At 40.9% G+C, this 16,548-nt stretch overlaps 1 pseudogene; it reads left to right on the top strand.

Annotated features, from left to right (window-relative positions):
* The first annotated feature begins 14,260 nt into the window (after positions 1-14,260).
* On the top strand, positions 14,261-14,927 carry LOC125175364 (gametocyte-specific factor 1-like; annotated as a pseudogene).
* Positions 14,928-16,548: the final 1,621 nt, after the last annotated feature.

Below are 16,548 nucleotides of genomic sequence, written 5' to 3'. Positions count from 1 at the left end.
AAATGAATTATTTTGTGGGGAATATATTAGAATTGTTAGAATCCACAAAGCTTATTTAACTCATCACGTAATTAAAATACTGAGCATTTGCAGAATGGGGGAGAAAGCAAAACGAGAGCAATAACAGTAAAAAGCAGAGTTTCCCTTGAGCCTCAGTTTGTGAGGGAGTTTCTAGGAATTTCCAGGAATGTGAGAAGCTGCTAAAACTGGCTCTTTTTTTGTCTAATCTTTCTTTCCTTCCCTTCATGTAAATGCACCACAGATAAGCACCATTCTTCCCTTTCAAAGCAATGCAGTCTTTCTGATAACAAATATTTCTGATAAAAATAGGGAGGAGGAGGCCTGTAGGAGGACTTATGGGAGGGAAGGAAGAAAGGAGGAAAGGGAAGACATTCTTTGGGTCAGAATAGGCGTTAAAAAAAGACAAAAAGAGGAGAAGGGATTTAAGAGAATGACTGTAAACATGGGGAGAGAGGTGTAGAGGGAGGAAGTCATCAATCAGTGCAAAAAGGCAAAAAAGAACAGGTGTATGTCCCGAAGTGGCCACCAGAGGAGGTTATGGAGAACTCAAGAACAAGAAATTAAGGGTAGAGAGAAAAGTGTTCTCGAAAGGCATGAGGAGGATTGGAAACCTTTTCCTGGATATCTTCTCTCCCATTGCCTTACCCTTTTGTGGTCTAGAGCTCTTTCAGTGGATCCTATTCACCCTGTTCAGCGACCTACAGGTAATGTAAAGGAATTCTGAATCTCTTTTCCTCATGGATTTTTGAGCTCTTTTCATACTGTTTGACTGGCAGCCAACTGGCAATACATGAATGAGTCTAGTTGATACCAGAAGAATCATGCAACTGAGCCCAGCACAAGTTGCCAGTCCACAGAATCATGAATGACATAAATAGTGGTTTTAAGCCCTGAGTTTTGGGGTGGTTTGTTTTACAGCAAAAGTGTCTGATAAAGTATTGCCCATGATAATGCATTAATTATCATAAAAAAACCATAATCATGACAATGCAAACATATTATATTCAGATTAATGTACATACATTAATATATATTAATACAAGAGATGTATTAATACTACTGGAAAGTAAAATGATTATAGTTTGAAATGAAGTTTTTAGCTTTTCATTTTTTTATTAGTTCCCTAGTATCTATAATCAGCTCAGAGTCTTTCATTTAATCACCAACACACTCACATTTAAGGAAGAAGGGTTTAGACCTGACTTTTGCAACTGTGGAGAACCTTAAATATTGGGACTGTGTGGTTCAGGGTCAGTATTTATTCCTTAACTCTCCATCTAGACATTCCTCATGCACTGTCCCTTGTGTCAGGAGGGTCCAGTCAGAAAAACAGAACCACATTAGTTATTTTAACAGAGGGAATTTAATATAAGGAATCATATAAACAGTAATTGGAGGACTTAAAAGGCCAACAAGGAACCCTGCAGTAAGAAGCCACAAACCCCAAAAGTTAGGAGGAGGCAGTGGTAGAGCTCTAAGTGATTGGAAACTAGAAGCTGGGAGGAGCACTGTGGAGGACAAGGATAGTGCCTGGATAGTGTTGATGCATCTGCAGGGATGTACTGGGACTATGTCTGGAGGGCTGGAAGTAGCTGGAAACTGGAACCTACTGCTCCTGGAGTGAAGACTCATTGCTGGGGCATCCTGATAGAAGCAAGCAAGCAAGCAAGCAGGAAGGAAGGAACATAGTTCTGTCTCCCTCCTGTCTTCCAGTCTCCCTCTGGAGCTCCAATTGGTAGGACTTAACAGGAATCATTCGTTTATGACAAAGAAAACCTGTGTTTTCCAGAGTTCCAGCACCAGTATCAAAGATCAGCATATAGAAGGGTTTGGAGGTAATATACAATAGTTTAATAACTGTCATTTCCAATCTTTATCTCAAAGACTCCTTGAGCATGGCTTTCTTCTCTTTTCTCTGTGCCCACCTCAGATGTCCTAGACTTGTCACAACAAAATCTCCAAGCACAAAGTTGATGCTTAACAACTTTTGGTTTAACAACTAAATATGAGACTGTAGAGTTACCTTTTTTGGGTCAGATGCTGTACTGAGCAATGTTTGTCTTCTTCGATACAATAACCATATAAGGAAGAAAATTCTATTTCTCTCTCCTTGTGCCAGTGTCCAGTTAAGAAAACAGAAATCCACCTAGGTATTTCAAATAGAGGAAATTGGTTACAGAAAATGGGTTACAAAAGTTGTAAGGTCTGGAGGAACAAAAGGGGAAGATGATGCTACCCAGAGCCCATTGGTGTGTTCTCACTACTGAGGTTGATGGGGCTTTACTGCTGTACCTCTTTGCTGGGTAGAACCACAATACTGCTGCTCAGCCCAAGGCATGGATGCCTCACCCTCCACTGTTGCTACAGCAACTGCCTCAGCTGTAGTGACCACTGTCACTATTTTAGGGACCTGTGGTTACCTGCTGTTGCAGCTGCAGCAATCCACACTATTTCAGGACACTATGGTCACCTGCAGTAGCCTCCAGTCCCAATATGGTCACTCCTAGATCCAGAAGCAGAGAAAGAGCTGCATTCTTCTACCTGTCTTCTGATCTCTGGCCAGTGCCTCCCTTTGATGGCTTTTCACAGAAGTCAGCTGACAAGGGAGTTTTGAAAGTGTAGTTTTCAAGCATCTAGTCCTGGCCATATAGAAGAGTACAAAAGAACAAGTGTGAGGCTGAGGGACCAAGATTAACATCTGGAACACCCACCCTTTTGGCTACTCAGCATCTGTATATACTTTTCTACTTTTTTTAAACTTTGATCAGCAATATAAACAAACTCATGCTTCCATTTACCACAATGTGCTATCCCTTATACAATGAATATACTTTTTAAAATATATTTATTTTTGAGAGAGAGAGAGAGCACAATTTGGGGAGTGGCAGAGAGACAGAGGGAGACACAGAATTCAAAGCAGGCTCCAGACTCTGAGCTGTCAGCACAGAGCCTGATGTGGGGCTTAAACCCATGAATGGTGAGATCCTGACTTGAGCTGAAGTCAGATGCTCAACTGACTGAGCCACCCAGGCTCCCCTAAACCAATATACTTTTAATCTCTTCCCAAAAGGAGAAATATAAAGTTCAAGTGGTTATCCATCTCTGGTATGTACCTCAATTGGCCCAAATCCAATATTTTGCTCATCTTACTTGGTCCAACAGTCTTATAATCCATTTCCACGTATACTTCTCAGGGTTTTTCCAATATAAGTGAACAAAATTTTGCACTTATTTAGGCATATAAAGCTGTATCCTTCAAGGCCAGACGTTAATCTTTGGCCCTTAGAACACTTTGCCCTTAGACTCTGACTCTGATGTTGGTTATAAGTCTGGAGGCCATGAAGTTTGGAGAGAGTGAATCTTGAGAACTGCAACCTCTTTTAAGGCAACTTCTTTGGGTGAAGTTATTAAAAGAATCTTCTTGAGGGGCATCTGTGTGGCTCAGTTGGCTAATTGTCCAACTCTTGATGTCAACTCAGGTTGTGATCTTGTAGTTCATGAGTTCAAGCCCGAGTCAGGCTCTACACTGACAGTGTGGAACACTGTCTCTCTCTCCTGTCTCTAAATAAATAAATAAATAAATAACCTGAAAAAAAAAAAGGATGTTCTTGTAAAGGAAGACAAGTCTTCTCAGCTAGAGGAGGAAGGAGTGTTCCTATTGACAAGGGGACTTGGGGGGATCAGGAATTTCTCAGATTTGCATGAGTCTATCCAGATGGCCCCATTCCAATTCTCAGGCTCCCACCCACTCCTTCCCAATCAATCCTCAAACTCTCACATAAAATCTGATGAGCTCATGAACTGAAATTACATTGCAAATCTCCAACCTGTGGGGTAGAATTTTGGGACTATATCCCTCCTGTGGCTGCAAAGATAAGAGATCCCTTTAGGCCAACACAGAAGCTCTGGTTCTGTGACCAGAACGAGCTATTAAAGCCCTAAGCATGTCATTCTCTTTCTGCAGTGTCTCCAGAAAAGTCAGTCACAGACACCCCACCCCTGGTCTTATAGTCATCATTCTCACCATCACACCCACCCTGCTGTTATGATGATCACTATCATTCTTGCAACAGCCCATAATTACCCTCCAGGGCCTCCATAGCAAGCGCCTGCTGCAGCCACTCCCAGAGTCAGAAGCAGAAAAATGACCCTCTTTTCTTGTTGCTTTTAATCTCCCTCCAGAGTCTCCCTTTGGCAGAGACTAACCTGCCTGCAGCCAGCATAAGAGGCTGAAAAAAAAATGTGATTTTTAGGTTTCCTGCTTTGGCAGTACAGAATAGAACTAAAAGGCCAATTGTTGGACTGAGGGCCAACAAGTTATTGTTATTATCTCCATTTTAAAGATGAGGAAACTGAGGCTAAAGCACTTACATAACCTTCCCCAGGACATAATAAACAGAACTCATAATAGAGATAAGACATCCTGAACTTTCTAAATCCAAGTATGTGGTCTTTTCACGTTTCCAGGAACCAGTTGTTCAGAGAATCTGAAAAATAACATGAATTTGAACATTTCCAGTTTCCCTGTTCCATTTTAGATTCACCAGTCATTGTTCCTAACTGATTTGGATACATTGATAGGCCTCCTTGCCATCAGCAAAGGTTGAAATTATGCAGGGATGGAGAAGATGCAGTAGCACATTAAGAGGCAACCATATTACAGTGGTTAAAGTCATAGACTGCCTGGGTTTGTAGCCCTGCTCTATGACTTATTCATTGTATAAATTTGAGCAAGTTATGCAACATCTCAGTGTCTTTGTTCCTTCATCTGTATAATGGTGATAATACTCCTTGCCTCCTATTGTTGGTATGAGGAATAAATGAGTTAATCTTTGTGGAGCTCAAAGAATAGTTAAATCTACTTGTTATTAGTGGGGTATTTAATTGCGTTTGACTACTAAGAAAGTCCTAAAGACAGAGAATTTATTTTCAGTGTCTTTCTCAGAACCAGTTGTGTCTACTGAGAGCTCTCAATAGAGAGTTTTAGATGCAGATCCCCAAAGTGAAAGGCAAGGGCTAGGTGGGGATGGTTGGGAGGAAACCCAGCTATTCCCAAGAAACAGGAGAGGCTTGAGGGAGAAGGAAGCCTGGAATGAAGGCAAAGGCCCACCATTAATGAGAGAGCCAAGGAGGCCAAGTGCAGCTGTGGACTGAGGCCATACCTTGTGGCCAACCTGGGGGAGGAGAACCGAAAAAGCTGCCTGCTTTCTGGGTGACAAGGGGCACCCACGGGGCACTCTGGCATTGGGAGCTGTAAAAAATAGAGCAGAACCAGGAAGAGAAGCCATATCCCTCAGACATCCTGGCCAAGATGCAGTCTGGAGTGAAGGGCTGTGTGAACTGTCAGACCTCTAAGACTTATCCCCTGGCTGTGTAAGTCTAAGCCTTGTGACTCTGTGTTGTAGCTGGCATTGTTTATCCCTTACTTCTTATTCTTTTTCTCAGTCAACAGTTACTCATTAAGCAACAACTTATATGTCAAACTGCTTCAGGTTCCTAATACTATTCCCATATTACAGATGAGGAAACTGACATGCAGACAAGTTAGATAACTTGCCCCATCACACAGGAAGATTTGTAGGGGAATTCTTATTACCTCTACAGCTTACTTTTCCCAAGCTGTATTCTCTTAGGAATCCCTAAGTCTTCACTGGGATAGCAGAGAAAGTAGGAATGAGGTCTGTTTACTGGAAATTGTGTCACACTTACTCAGGCAATTGACCAATGGAGAAATCATGAGGCAATGCTCCTCATTATCAAGTGAAACTCTCCCTGTCTTTGAAAGTTTTGGTCTGAATACATTTTGTGTGTGCATGTGAAGGACAAGAAAATATCCAATAATGATGTAACTGGGTTTTCCTGGAAAGTCTAGTAGCCTCTGCTTTCGACCCAGTAGAAAACCTGAAATGCACCAAACTTGCTTCAGAGGGACATGCCACAGCAGAGTTTGGCTCAGACCCTAGTCCTAGGTGAAGGAAGGGGTGCTACTCTCTGCCAGTTCTACGTCTGTTTTATTATTCATAGTACCTGGCTGATCGTGCAAGATAGGGTTAGGAAGGTCAGCACGACATTAATATGTTGAATTGGGAGATGGCATGGACTGGAGATGGAACCTGTCACACCAGAGTGATTCTTATTGAGGGGGCTTGATTTGATATTAATATTAATTTGATGTTTCTTCCCATCTTCAAGAAATTTGTCCTACCCAGATAGGAGAAAGCCTGAATGCTAGCCTCATGCAAAGCAGTAAGGTATGTTGGATTTTATGGTGGGGGTGGGGAGTTGGGGGTGAGTGAAAGGAGGATCAGAGTATCTAAAATATTTAGTGTGAGGCTCTACCATGGATGTTTGGGAAGGTATGTATGGAGCCTTTACTGGAAATTATACAGGTTCCACATTTCTGCTCAAATATATAGTTCTCAAGTATGTCTATCTACTCAAAAGCATTCTTAACCCTATCCATCAATCAGTTCAAGAAACTTCTGTTTACTGTGCAGTAAATACACAAATCCAATTTGTATATTTAGCAGAGTAAATTTGACATTACTGTAAAAGAAAAAAAAAGTCTTCAGCTTGCACATGCATCAGAATCACCTTGAGGGCTTGTTAAAACCCAGATTCTAAATTCAGTGGGTGTGGAATGGGGACTGAGAATTAGCATTTCTTTTTTTTTAATTAAAAATATTTATTCTTATACTGATCATAATTTACAGTTTTTGATGAAAATATATTCAATTTTTATATACTTTAAATACAGTAACATTTTATTTTATTTTTAAAATATAATTTATTGTAAAATTGGCTAACACACAGTGTGTTCAGTGTTCACTGCAAAGGAAACAACAAAACTAAGAGAATTAACGTTTCTAACCAGTTTCCAGGTGATGCTGATGCTGCTGGTCTGGGGACCATAATCTGAGAACTACTGCCAACACAGATGAAAGTTTCAGCCACCTGAGTTATGAGATCTGAATGATGCTGAATAGCTATTCTCACTGGCTTCTTCAATTGATTAAATTTTGTTCTCCCCTGGCTGCTACTGTAGCTAGGCTTAGGGCAGCAGCACTTGGGCTGCAGCAGTGAATGGGCTCATGATATTGAGCCTGGCGGTCAACAACTGATGCCAGACACAGCCCAGCATTCTGGTTTGAGGTAAATTTCCTCAGATCACACTGAGAATTGGCAGCTGCAGGACCCTGGAGGCCCTGATTAGAAACATGCCTTGCTGCTCATATGATAAACTTAGATGTTATGCTAAGATTCAAAATTGCTTCTGGAGTATGAGCTTCCCAAAGTCAGGGCTGTGTCCCTCCACATCTGTATGCCTAACACAGAGCCTGGGAGGAGTGGGAACTACATAAAAGTTTGTCAAGGGAAGTTGCCCCCTCATGTGCCCCTCAGGCCAAAGCTTAGCCCTGTCCACACTCCTGGGCCCTGCTGAGATTCAACAGAGCTGGCCTCTGTTGGAGTTGGAGGCACCACCAGCATCTGGTTCTCTTTTCCTTTCAGCAATTCCGGACATTTCTGCTGCCCCCAACCTCCAATAGTTACACTCTTCTTAGGAGAAGTGACATGGGTCACTTCTTCCTTCATGTCTTTCCAAGCTCTCTCCCTTCCTGGCTGGTGTGGAGGTCCTGAGCTGAGATGGACAAGCCTCAGATGGAAGAAAGTCTAGATTGTCAGAATACTACACACAGGACAGCTGCTCTGGAGAGTTGCCCAACTCACTTGAGTGAGAATAAATTTTGCTGGTTTCTTGACCCTGAGATTTAGCTCTTCTCCAGGACTTGAGATTTTTAGCTCCTGGTGCCTTGTTTTGAATTTCTCTGTTAAAGGCAGATATTACCTTCTGGGTTTTAGATTCAGCCTGAGGTCAGATCAGGTACGCTTTGCCTGCTCCACCAAAACCTGGAAAACAATATGAAGTCGTCATTTGTCATGTTGTGTAATGACTACTTCCATTTGATGGAGAGTGGGACTCAGTATGTTGTTTCTCCTCCCAGACACTTGCATATTATACTCTTTCCCTGTAATTAGAGGGAGGAGAAGGGGAGGGAGGGTCACTGGGAAGGAGGAAAAGACAGAGAGAAATGAGACTTTTCTGTGGATTGAAGAGGTTTTAGGCATTAGTGATCATATGGACATGTGAGGAGATTTGGGGGGATTAAGGAACCTTCTTAGCACCCATGAAATTTGATATACCTACTTGTAAGTGTTGTCTTGAAGGCAGGATTGTTACAAAAATAAAAGAGGATTACATGCTTGAAGCAAAAGCAACACACATTTGTTTCCTTCTCCTGCTTCCTGCAAGTTAGTTACTAACCTAATTTCCCAGATGAGATCACTTTGTCTAGAGACATGATGAAACTTGCCCAAGGTCACATAACTAGAAAGTAGCGCAGCTGGAAGTCCCACCTCTGTATACCTCCATGTGTACCACTTTTTCCGTGCTTCACCTTGGCAGAACTTGCTCATCTTGGGACAAAACCTAATAGCCCCCAAGCATCATCCTGTCTGCAATCCCTGGAAAGGGATACAGCTGGCATATCTTCCCAAGGTCCGGAACCTGCCTGGCTGGGCGCAAGCCCTCAGATCCCTCCCTTCAACTCCTCCTTTGATGCTGCCCTGTCTTTCCCACTGACCCAGAATGTGTCAGGACAAGATTCCCCTTTCACCTTCCCCTGCAAACCAATCCCTTGTATCTACAACTCAAGGCTTGAGCTGCCAGGACTCTTGAGGAAATGCTCCCACACAGTATACCAGCATACTGGGCTATAGTATACCTATACTGATCACTGCTCCCCTCCACCCCAGCTTGGGGTGGAGCTCCCCCACCACAGGGTGCTTCTGGCATGTGCAACCTCATCTAATCATCCTCAGTATGTCATGCATACACTGTCATCTCTCTGTACCATGCCATTAAAAGGGCCGGAGAATGCTCTGGAACACGTTCTACCTGCTGAGAGGAAAAAGCTGGTAGAGAGAGAGGCTGTGATCTGGGGAGAAAGGAGATGTAATTGATAGATAATAGATAAAAAGTTTTTATACATTACAAAGTACTATAGATGCTCGTGTTAACACTTGTGTGCATAATGACCTTTTTGTGATCTGTATCTTGCTTCCTTTCAATGAATTGCATTTTGGCTTGTTTTCCAGAGTAGCACTTATAGACTTACCATGTTCTTTTTAGTGATTACATGTGGCTCATCCTTTGTTAGTACTATATTTTACTTAATTGGTCCCCTATTGATGGATGTTTAGATTGTTGCAGGGGTTCTTTTGCTATTGTAAATAATCTTGCAATGAGCATCCTTACACATATGGTTCTCTTTTGTTTCTTTTTCTTTCCTTTCTTCCCCCACATTTTCTGAGTATAGATGTAAGATAAATTCCTAGAAATGTAATTTCTAAGTCAAAGTGTATGTTTGTTTTAAATTTTAGTAGCTACTTCTAACTTTAGAGGCTTTAAAATGTGTATAGTTCACCTTATTAATCTTTCCCATAATGGTTTATAGGTTTTGTGCCATGCTTAGAGAGGGCTTCTGTCTATAAAAAGTTTCCTTCTTGTGCTTTTATGGTTTTATCTTTTTGATGTTTAAATCTTTGCCCCATCCGGAATTCAAGTTAATGTAAGGAATGAAATAGATATCAGGTTTTATTTTTTCCCAAACAGCTAGCCAGTTGCCCCAACACTGTTTATTGAATAATCCATCTCTTTTCTTGCTGAGTCAAAATGCTACTCTTACCATGTACAAAACTCCCACATGTATTGGATCTTTTTTTCCCCCCAATTCTCTGCTCTGTTCCATTAAATTTTCTATTTAATCCTATGCAAGTTTTGTTTTTTTGTTTTTAAGTAGGCTCCATGCCCAGCACAGAGCCCAGTGTGGGGCTTGAACTTAGGACCTTGAGATCAAGACCTGAGTTGATATCAAGAGTCAGAAACTCAACTGACTGAGCCACCCAGGTGCCCGTAATCCTATCAAGTTTTGATTACTATAGCTTGATTATGTATTTTAATATGTAGTTGAGTTAGTCTCCTCCATTACTCCTCCTTTTTCAAAGATTTTATGGCTATCCTGCCTTATTTAATTTATAGGTAAACTTAAATATGATTTATTAAATAAAAAATGATGCAGATTTTTGACTGGCATAACACAGAATGTAGAGATCCACGTGGAGGAATTAACTTCATTCATTAATCTTGCCATTCACTAGGAAAGCATTCCTTTCTTTTTTTAAAAAAATTTTTTTTTCAACGTTTATTTATTTTTGGGACAGAGAGAGACAGAGCATGAACAGGGGAGGGGCAGAGAGAGGGGGAGACACAGAATCGGAAACAGGCTCCAGGCTCCGAGCCATCAGCCCAGAGCCTGACGCGGGGCTCGAACTCACAGACCGCGAGATCGTGACCTGGCTGAAGTCGGAGGCTTAACCGACTGCGCCACCCAGGCGCCCCAAGCATTCCTTTCTATTAAAATATTTGTTGTTGTTTTTCTTCAGAAGCGAGTAGAAATTTTTCCTCATAGTGGTCTTTTTACAGTTATTTCAAAATGTATTCCTTTTTGGGGGGATGGGAGTAGAAGGATTATTTTTGGTTGCGATATTAAATGGGATATTTTCACTTTAATGTCTTTTCTAATTGGTTATTACTTGAATACAGGAAAACTCATTTTTATGTTAAGTTTGCAGCCATTTATGTTAATAAATTCTCTTACTGTTTCTAATAGTTTTCAGTTGATTCTATTGGATTTTCCACATAACCTAAAACCATGATACTGTGTTTAGTCCAATGGGAAGTCTTCTAGTGCTTTAACATTAAGCATAATTCTGGCTTTTGAATTATGTATTAATCTTGCACATATATATCAGCGTATGTGTGTATGGACATGTTTACCTGTATACACATGCAAACATATCAAGTTAAAATTTCTGTTTCCTTGGAATTTTTATTGTAATTTATATTGAATTTTACCAAATGGTTTCTTTATATCTATTGAGATGATCACTTTGTTTTCATCATTTGACTTGCTAATATAATGAATTATATGAGAATATTTCCTAATATTTAACCCTTATTACATTCTTGAATGAATTCTACTTTTTTATTTAAAGAACTACTATTTTTTTTTTTTTTAATTTATTTTTGGGACAGAGAGAGACAGAGCATGAATGGGGGAGGGGCAGAGAGAGAGGGAGACACAGAATCGGAAACAGGCTCCAGGCTCCGAGCCATCAGCCCAGAGCCTGACGCGGGGCTCGAACTCCCGGACCGCGAGATCGTGACCTGGCTGAAGTCGGACGCTTAACCGACTGCGCCACCCAGGCGCCCCATAAAGAACTACTATATTTTATTTGCTAATATTTTATTTCAGAATTGTGTATCACCATCTGTAGAATGATTAGTCTGTATTTCTTTTTTGTGCTATCTTTGGGAGTTTTTGATAAATATTTTTCTAGTTCCTTTATTAAAAGGGTTTGGAATAATAGTATTGTTAAAATAAAATTGCATATCAGGAGTGAGGAAAGTGGTACATGGGCAGGTTTAGGGAAGAAATATGCTTAGAGAAGAATGAATGTGAGTATATGTGTGAGAGAGAGTTTTGAGAGTGTGTATGTGTGTGAGAGTATGTGAGAGTGTGTTTGTGTACATGAGAGTGTATGAGGGTGTGTGAGAAAGTGAGAGGGTGTGAGAGAGTGTGTATAGGAGTGTGGGTGAGTTTGTATGTGAGTGTGTGAGAGGGTGTGTATGAGAAAGTGTGTGAGAGTGTGTATGAGATTGTATGTATGTGAGCATGTGTGTGTGTGTGAGAAAGTGTGTGTGTGTGTGTGTGTGTGTGTGTGTGAGAGAGAGAGAGAGAGAGAGAGAGAGTATGTGAGCTTGTTGATATGAGTTTGTGAGAGAGAGAGCGAACATGTATGTGTGTGAGAGAGTGTGAGTGTGTGTGTGTATGACCCAGGAGGGCAGGACTGCCATAGGTGGGCCACTATCAGGGGAGAAATGCTGTTGTGTTTCTTGTAAAGGATTTAGGGCATATTCCAGCTGAGCTGAGATCTCCAAACTCCCCTTTAATTCATCTCTATCAATTAAAAAATTTGAGTCTGCACCTTTAAATATTTGTTCATTTACTCGAAATACTTCTGTATTAAAAAACGTCAAAAAGGAGCCTTTTGATTTTTATCTAGTCCAGTGAAATTTCAGATAGCTTTACATCATGTCTCCCAAAACTTTAAACACCACTGAAGAAATTATAGATACAATTTTGGCTAATATGATAGTTTTACCATTAGGTACCAGCTAAAGTTATAATATATTCCTAGAGTCGGGTTCATTTTAAATGATAATGAGTATAAAATTATTACTATAGTCTTTTTCAACTTTATTTTTAGTGCCAATTTCTTGTCAGATCTGACTACTTTGCCACTGTTTTGACCTGGTATGATAGCTGCTGTTGAGCTTGGGTATACGGTATCCATTGACTCTGTTATTTCTCACTGCTCACATGTGCTTACATAGTTAGTAATGATGATGCAGCCCATACTTCTATTTAATTAGGCTCATTTGATCACATAACACAGTTGATGTGTCTGATAAGTGAGGGCCCCGTGGGGCATTCACTTGCTTCCATCAGGGAACCAGGAGAACCCTTTATGACAACCCTGTGATAAGTGGACCAGTGAGGGTGCCAGTGTCAACCCATAAATTAAAAGGGTAAATATATTTCTTATATTTTTAGATTGAAGTTAAATATTGATCATCAGTAATTCATTTTGAACCATTATATATAGAGATAATCCAGGGGAAGATTCTAGAGTTTTCTTCCGATACCTGTGAAGAGGGTATGAGGAGTAGCTAGACTTCTCTCCAGACTTGTGAAAAGTCTATCACTTGCACCTTGGCCAGGACAGCCCTTCACACATGCCCTGAGGTAGCCACTCCCTCACTGACCCCTTAGGTCCTATCACAGGAGTCTGACCTGGATTAGCAGCCTCAGCATACCTAAGCAGATGGTGGCAACCCTGCAGCAGCTCCATCTTTGTGGGGCCAGGGAGGACTGACCCGAAGGTCACCAGACCACTGCTCCCATGAGCAATGAGTTCCTCCTGCTGAGTTCTGCTTGTCTGCATCTAGGCTCCCTCTCCTCTTGACAATTCTATTTTGTTGACACCATACATAAAGGTGACATTACAAGAAAAATTGGGGTCTTCTGACAACTGCTCCTTCAGAGGTTTTTTGTGTGTTTTTTTTTTGTTGGTGGTGGTGGTGGTGGTTTGTTTTAGCATTTCTTAACTGTACAGTTATCAGAGGGCCTGAAATGGGATAATTCTACTTTGCAAAAGGGAAGATAGTACCTAATGGCTACAAGAGCAGACTTCAAAGCAAGCTGCCTGGGTTTGCCTTCAGGCTCTGTAACTTACAACCTCTGCAGCTTTGAGAAAGTTACTTGACATCTCCAAGCCTCAGTTTTCTCATCTGTAGAATGGGGAACATTGCCACCATGGTCCAGGACTACTCCTATTTCTTCTTCCTCAGGATGGATGAAAATTATAACCTCTTGCCTCACAGAGTCAATTTCCAAGATGCCATCTTTCCAGACACTCAAGAGAACAGAAGGATGTTTTCTAACCTTTTCTAGTTTTCAAATTGTTCTCAAGGGCAGCACCTGGCAACTTTTTCCAGTGACTGGGAGATCCAGGAAGACAATAGGATGCTTCTTGTCTACAGACCATGACAGGTATATTGAGACATCACTTTGGGAACATCTGGGAAAGGCTTGCAAAGAGGACATGTAAGTAGGAAGCCTGGATGGGAGATTGACTTTCTCTGCTGGAGACTCTTAATGATGTGCATTTGATCTTCATTTTCATAGAACTCTAGGATTGATCATCCAAAGTGAATTGTATTCTGAATCCCTTTTACTACCCACTTGAGTGGGATCTCCTTTTTCCACATGTTATTTTACAGTTCGTATATAGTAATGGAGCCTTCTCTTTAAAGATGAGTATCCAGAAGTTAATGACTCATGATTGCAGGAGAAAAGAGCATTAATGATTAACAGAAGATTACTGCCTTGTGTATACATTTTGACTATCATGGCTAATCACTTGTTAAGATGAACTGTTAAGAGTCATTTTTTATTAAACTCTGATGGTTTTGACGATAAAAATAAATAAATTTAAAAAGATAGGGGGGACGGAAGTGAGCATTGCTGGGGCCTGGAGGTCCAGAGAAAGCGACTGTGGGAAGAGGCTGTCTCGACCAGCACTTGGATTCAGCTCCATCATTTCCAACATGGAAGAAACTTACGTCGATTCCCTGGACCCTGAAAAGCTATTACAATGCCCCTATGATAAAAACCACCAGATCAGGGCCTGCAGGTTTCCTTATCATCTTATCCAGTGCAGAAAGAATCATCCTGATGTTGCAAACAAATTGGCTACTTGTCCCTTCAATGCTCACCACCAGATTCCTCGGGCCGCAATAAGCCACCATATATCTCAAGCTGTGGCGATAAAAGTTGTATTGAGCAGGATGTTGTCAACCAAACCAGGAACCTTGGACAAGAGCCTCTGGCCGAGAGCACCTGGTAGTGCCCTCCTTTCAATGAAGACTGGGATAAAGATCTGTGGGAACAGACCAGCACCTCATTTGTCTGGGGCACAGCCAACTACTGTGGCAACAACAGCCCTGCAAGCAACATAGTTATGGAACATAAGAGTAACTTGGCTTCAGGCATGCGTGTTCCCAAGTCTCCGCCATATGTTCTGCCATGGAAAAACAATGGAAATGCACAGTAACTGAATATCTATCTCATCAAATGCCAGATCCTAGAAGACTCTTGCTTCTTCCTGCTACCAATGGGTTCTTCATTTTTTTCCCTCCTAATCTAATTGTAGAAAGATAAACTGTGACTTTCAAGGTGGAAAAAAAAAAAGGACTATCAAAAAGATAGTCCTTATAAAGCTCTTAGTATACTAAGTGCTCTGTCAACATTAGCTGGTTTTAAGCCAGCATGAGGGTGACCTAAAGACAGCGCTCGTTGGACTGGTCAGAGGGGTCACCAGGAAAGGGTGTTGGCCTCTGGTCAAGGCCATAGGGTCCTCATCCCAGGATGCCTAGGATGACAAGGTCACTTTAGCTTTGTGGGCCTGTTTCTTCGAAACACCCAATGCTGCTCAGTAGCTAAGATGCTATTTGCATTTCTGAGCTAACTAATGAAATAGTTCATAGTTGTACAATAACTCTTCATATAAAGCTGCTTTTTTTGTTTACTAACAATTGAGTATTGTATTTTCTAAATAAATGAAAAAGAAAAAAATTAGGGATGGTTTAGTTTCTTTGTATGACTATAAGAGATACTTATATTTTCAACTTGAAATTATTCTTTATATTTATTTTTACAGTAAATAAGAGAAAATATTTTATTTGGCCTCAGGATAGATAAGAGGCATCAGTGTCAAAAGTTAAAGAAAAATGTGTGGGAAGAAAACTCGAAATTGAGAATATTCTACTCAGGAATTGATTTTTTTCAAATATGAATGGGGCAGGCTATTATTCAATTTCCACATTAGCACTAATCATAGAGCACCAGGATTCTATGGAAGCACAGTCTGAATACACTGTAAAAATCTTTGTAGTTATTCATGGTAACTACTTATTTTTACTATGTATTTTTTTATTATGATAAAATACATGTAACATAAAATTTCCATTTTAGCAATTTAAGAGTATAATTTAGTGGTGTTAGGTACATTCATAGTGTCATGCAACCATCACCACTGTCTAGTTCCAGAACTTTCCATCACTCCCAGAGGTAGCTCCATAGTCACTGAGCAGTCACTACTCCCTTTCTGCCTTCCCCCAGCCTGTGGTGACTACTAATCTGCTTTCAGTCTCTGTGGATTTGCTTATTCTAGACTTTTAATAGAAATGGACTTGTACAATTACTATGTATTTCAAAACATTAATACTTCAAGCTGCCTTTGATTAAAGGTGAGGAATTATGTACTCTTCCTCTAAGACCCCACCTAAAGGAATATCATACATTAAGCCACAGGGACAAAGAGATTGGTGAAGATATTAGTGACAAGAGATTTCAGTACATTTTTAGATGCTGGGAAATAAATAGAGAAGACACAGTCTGAAGTGTGCATAAATCAGAGAGCCATTTTGTCCTAAGAACCCCAGAGTGGGACTGGGATGCCATGAGGTGAGGTAGGGCCAAAGACAAGAAATTAACCCCCAAAATGAGTATATACCAGTGAACCCCAGTCACCCATCACCCACCACCTTACTTGCAGAATGTCAGTGATGAGGTGTTTACCTCACTGAGGATAAGAGGTTTCTCTCTAGATGGCCCTATGCAGTGACACTTAGGGCTGTCTCAGCAGCCCTGCCTGGAGCACAGACCATGACCAGATGATCCTTGCTTCCAATTATCCTTTCATCACCCATAAGTATGAACAGATGATGGGGAGTCACCAGAAATTTGAAGAAGGCTTCAAGCAGGAAAAAAAATAATGTGT

The sequence above is a fragment of the Prionailurus viverrinus genome, chromosome C2 (genome assembly GCF_022837055.1).
Source record: "Prionailurus viverrinus isolate Anna chromosome C2, UM_Priviv_1.0, whole genome shotgun sequence".
NCBI lineage: Eukaryota > Metazoa > Chordata > Mammalia > Carnivora > Felidae > Prionailurus > Prionailurus viverrinus.
Note: the sequence above shows the minus strand (reverse complement) of the source record. Positions and strands in the feature narration are given on the sequence as shown.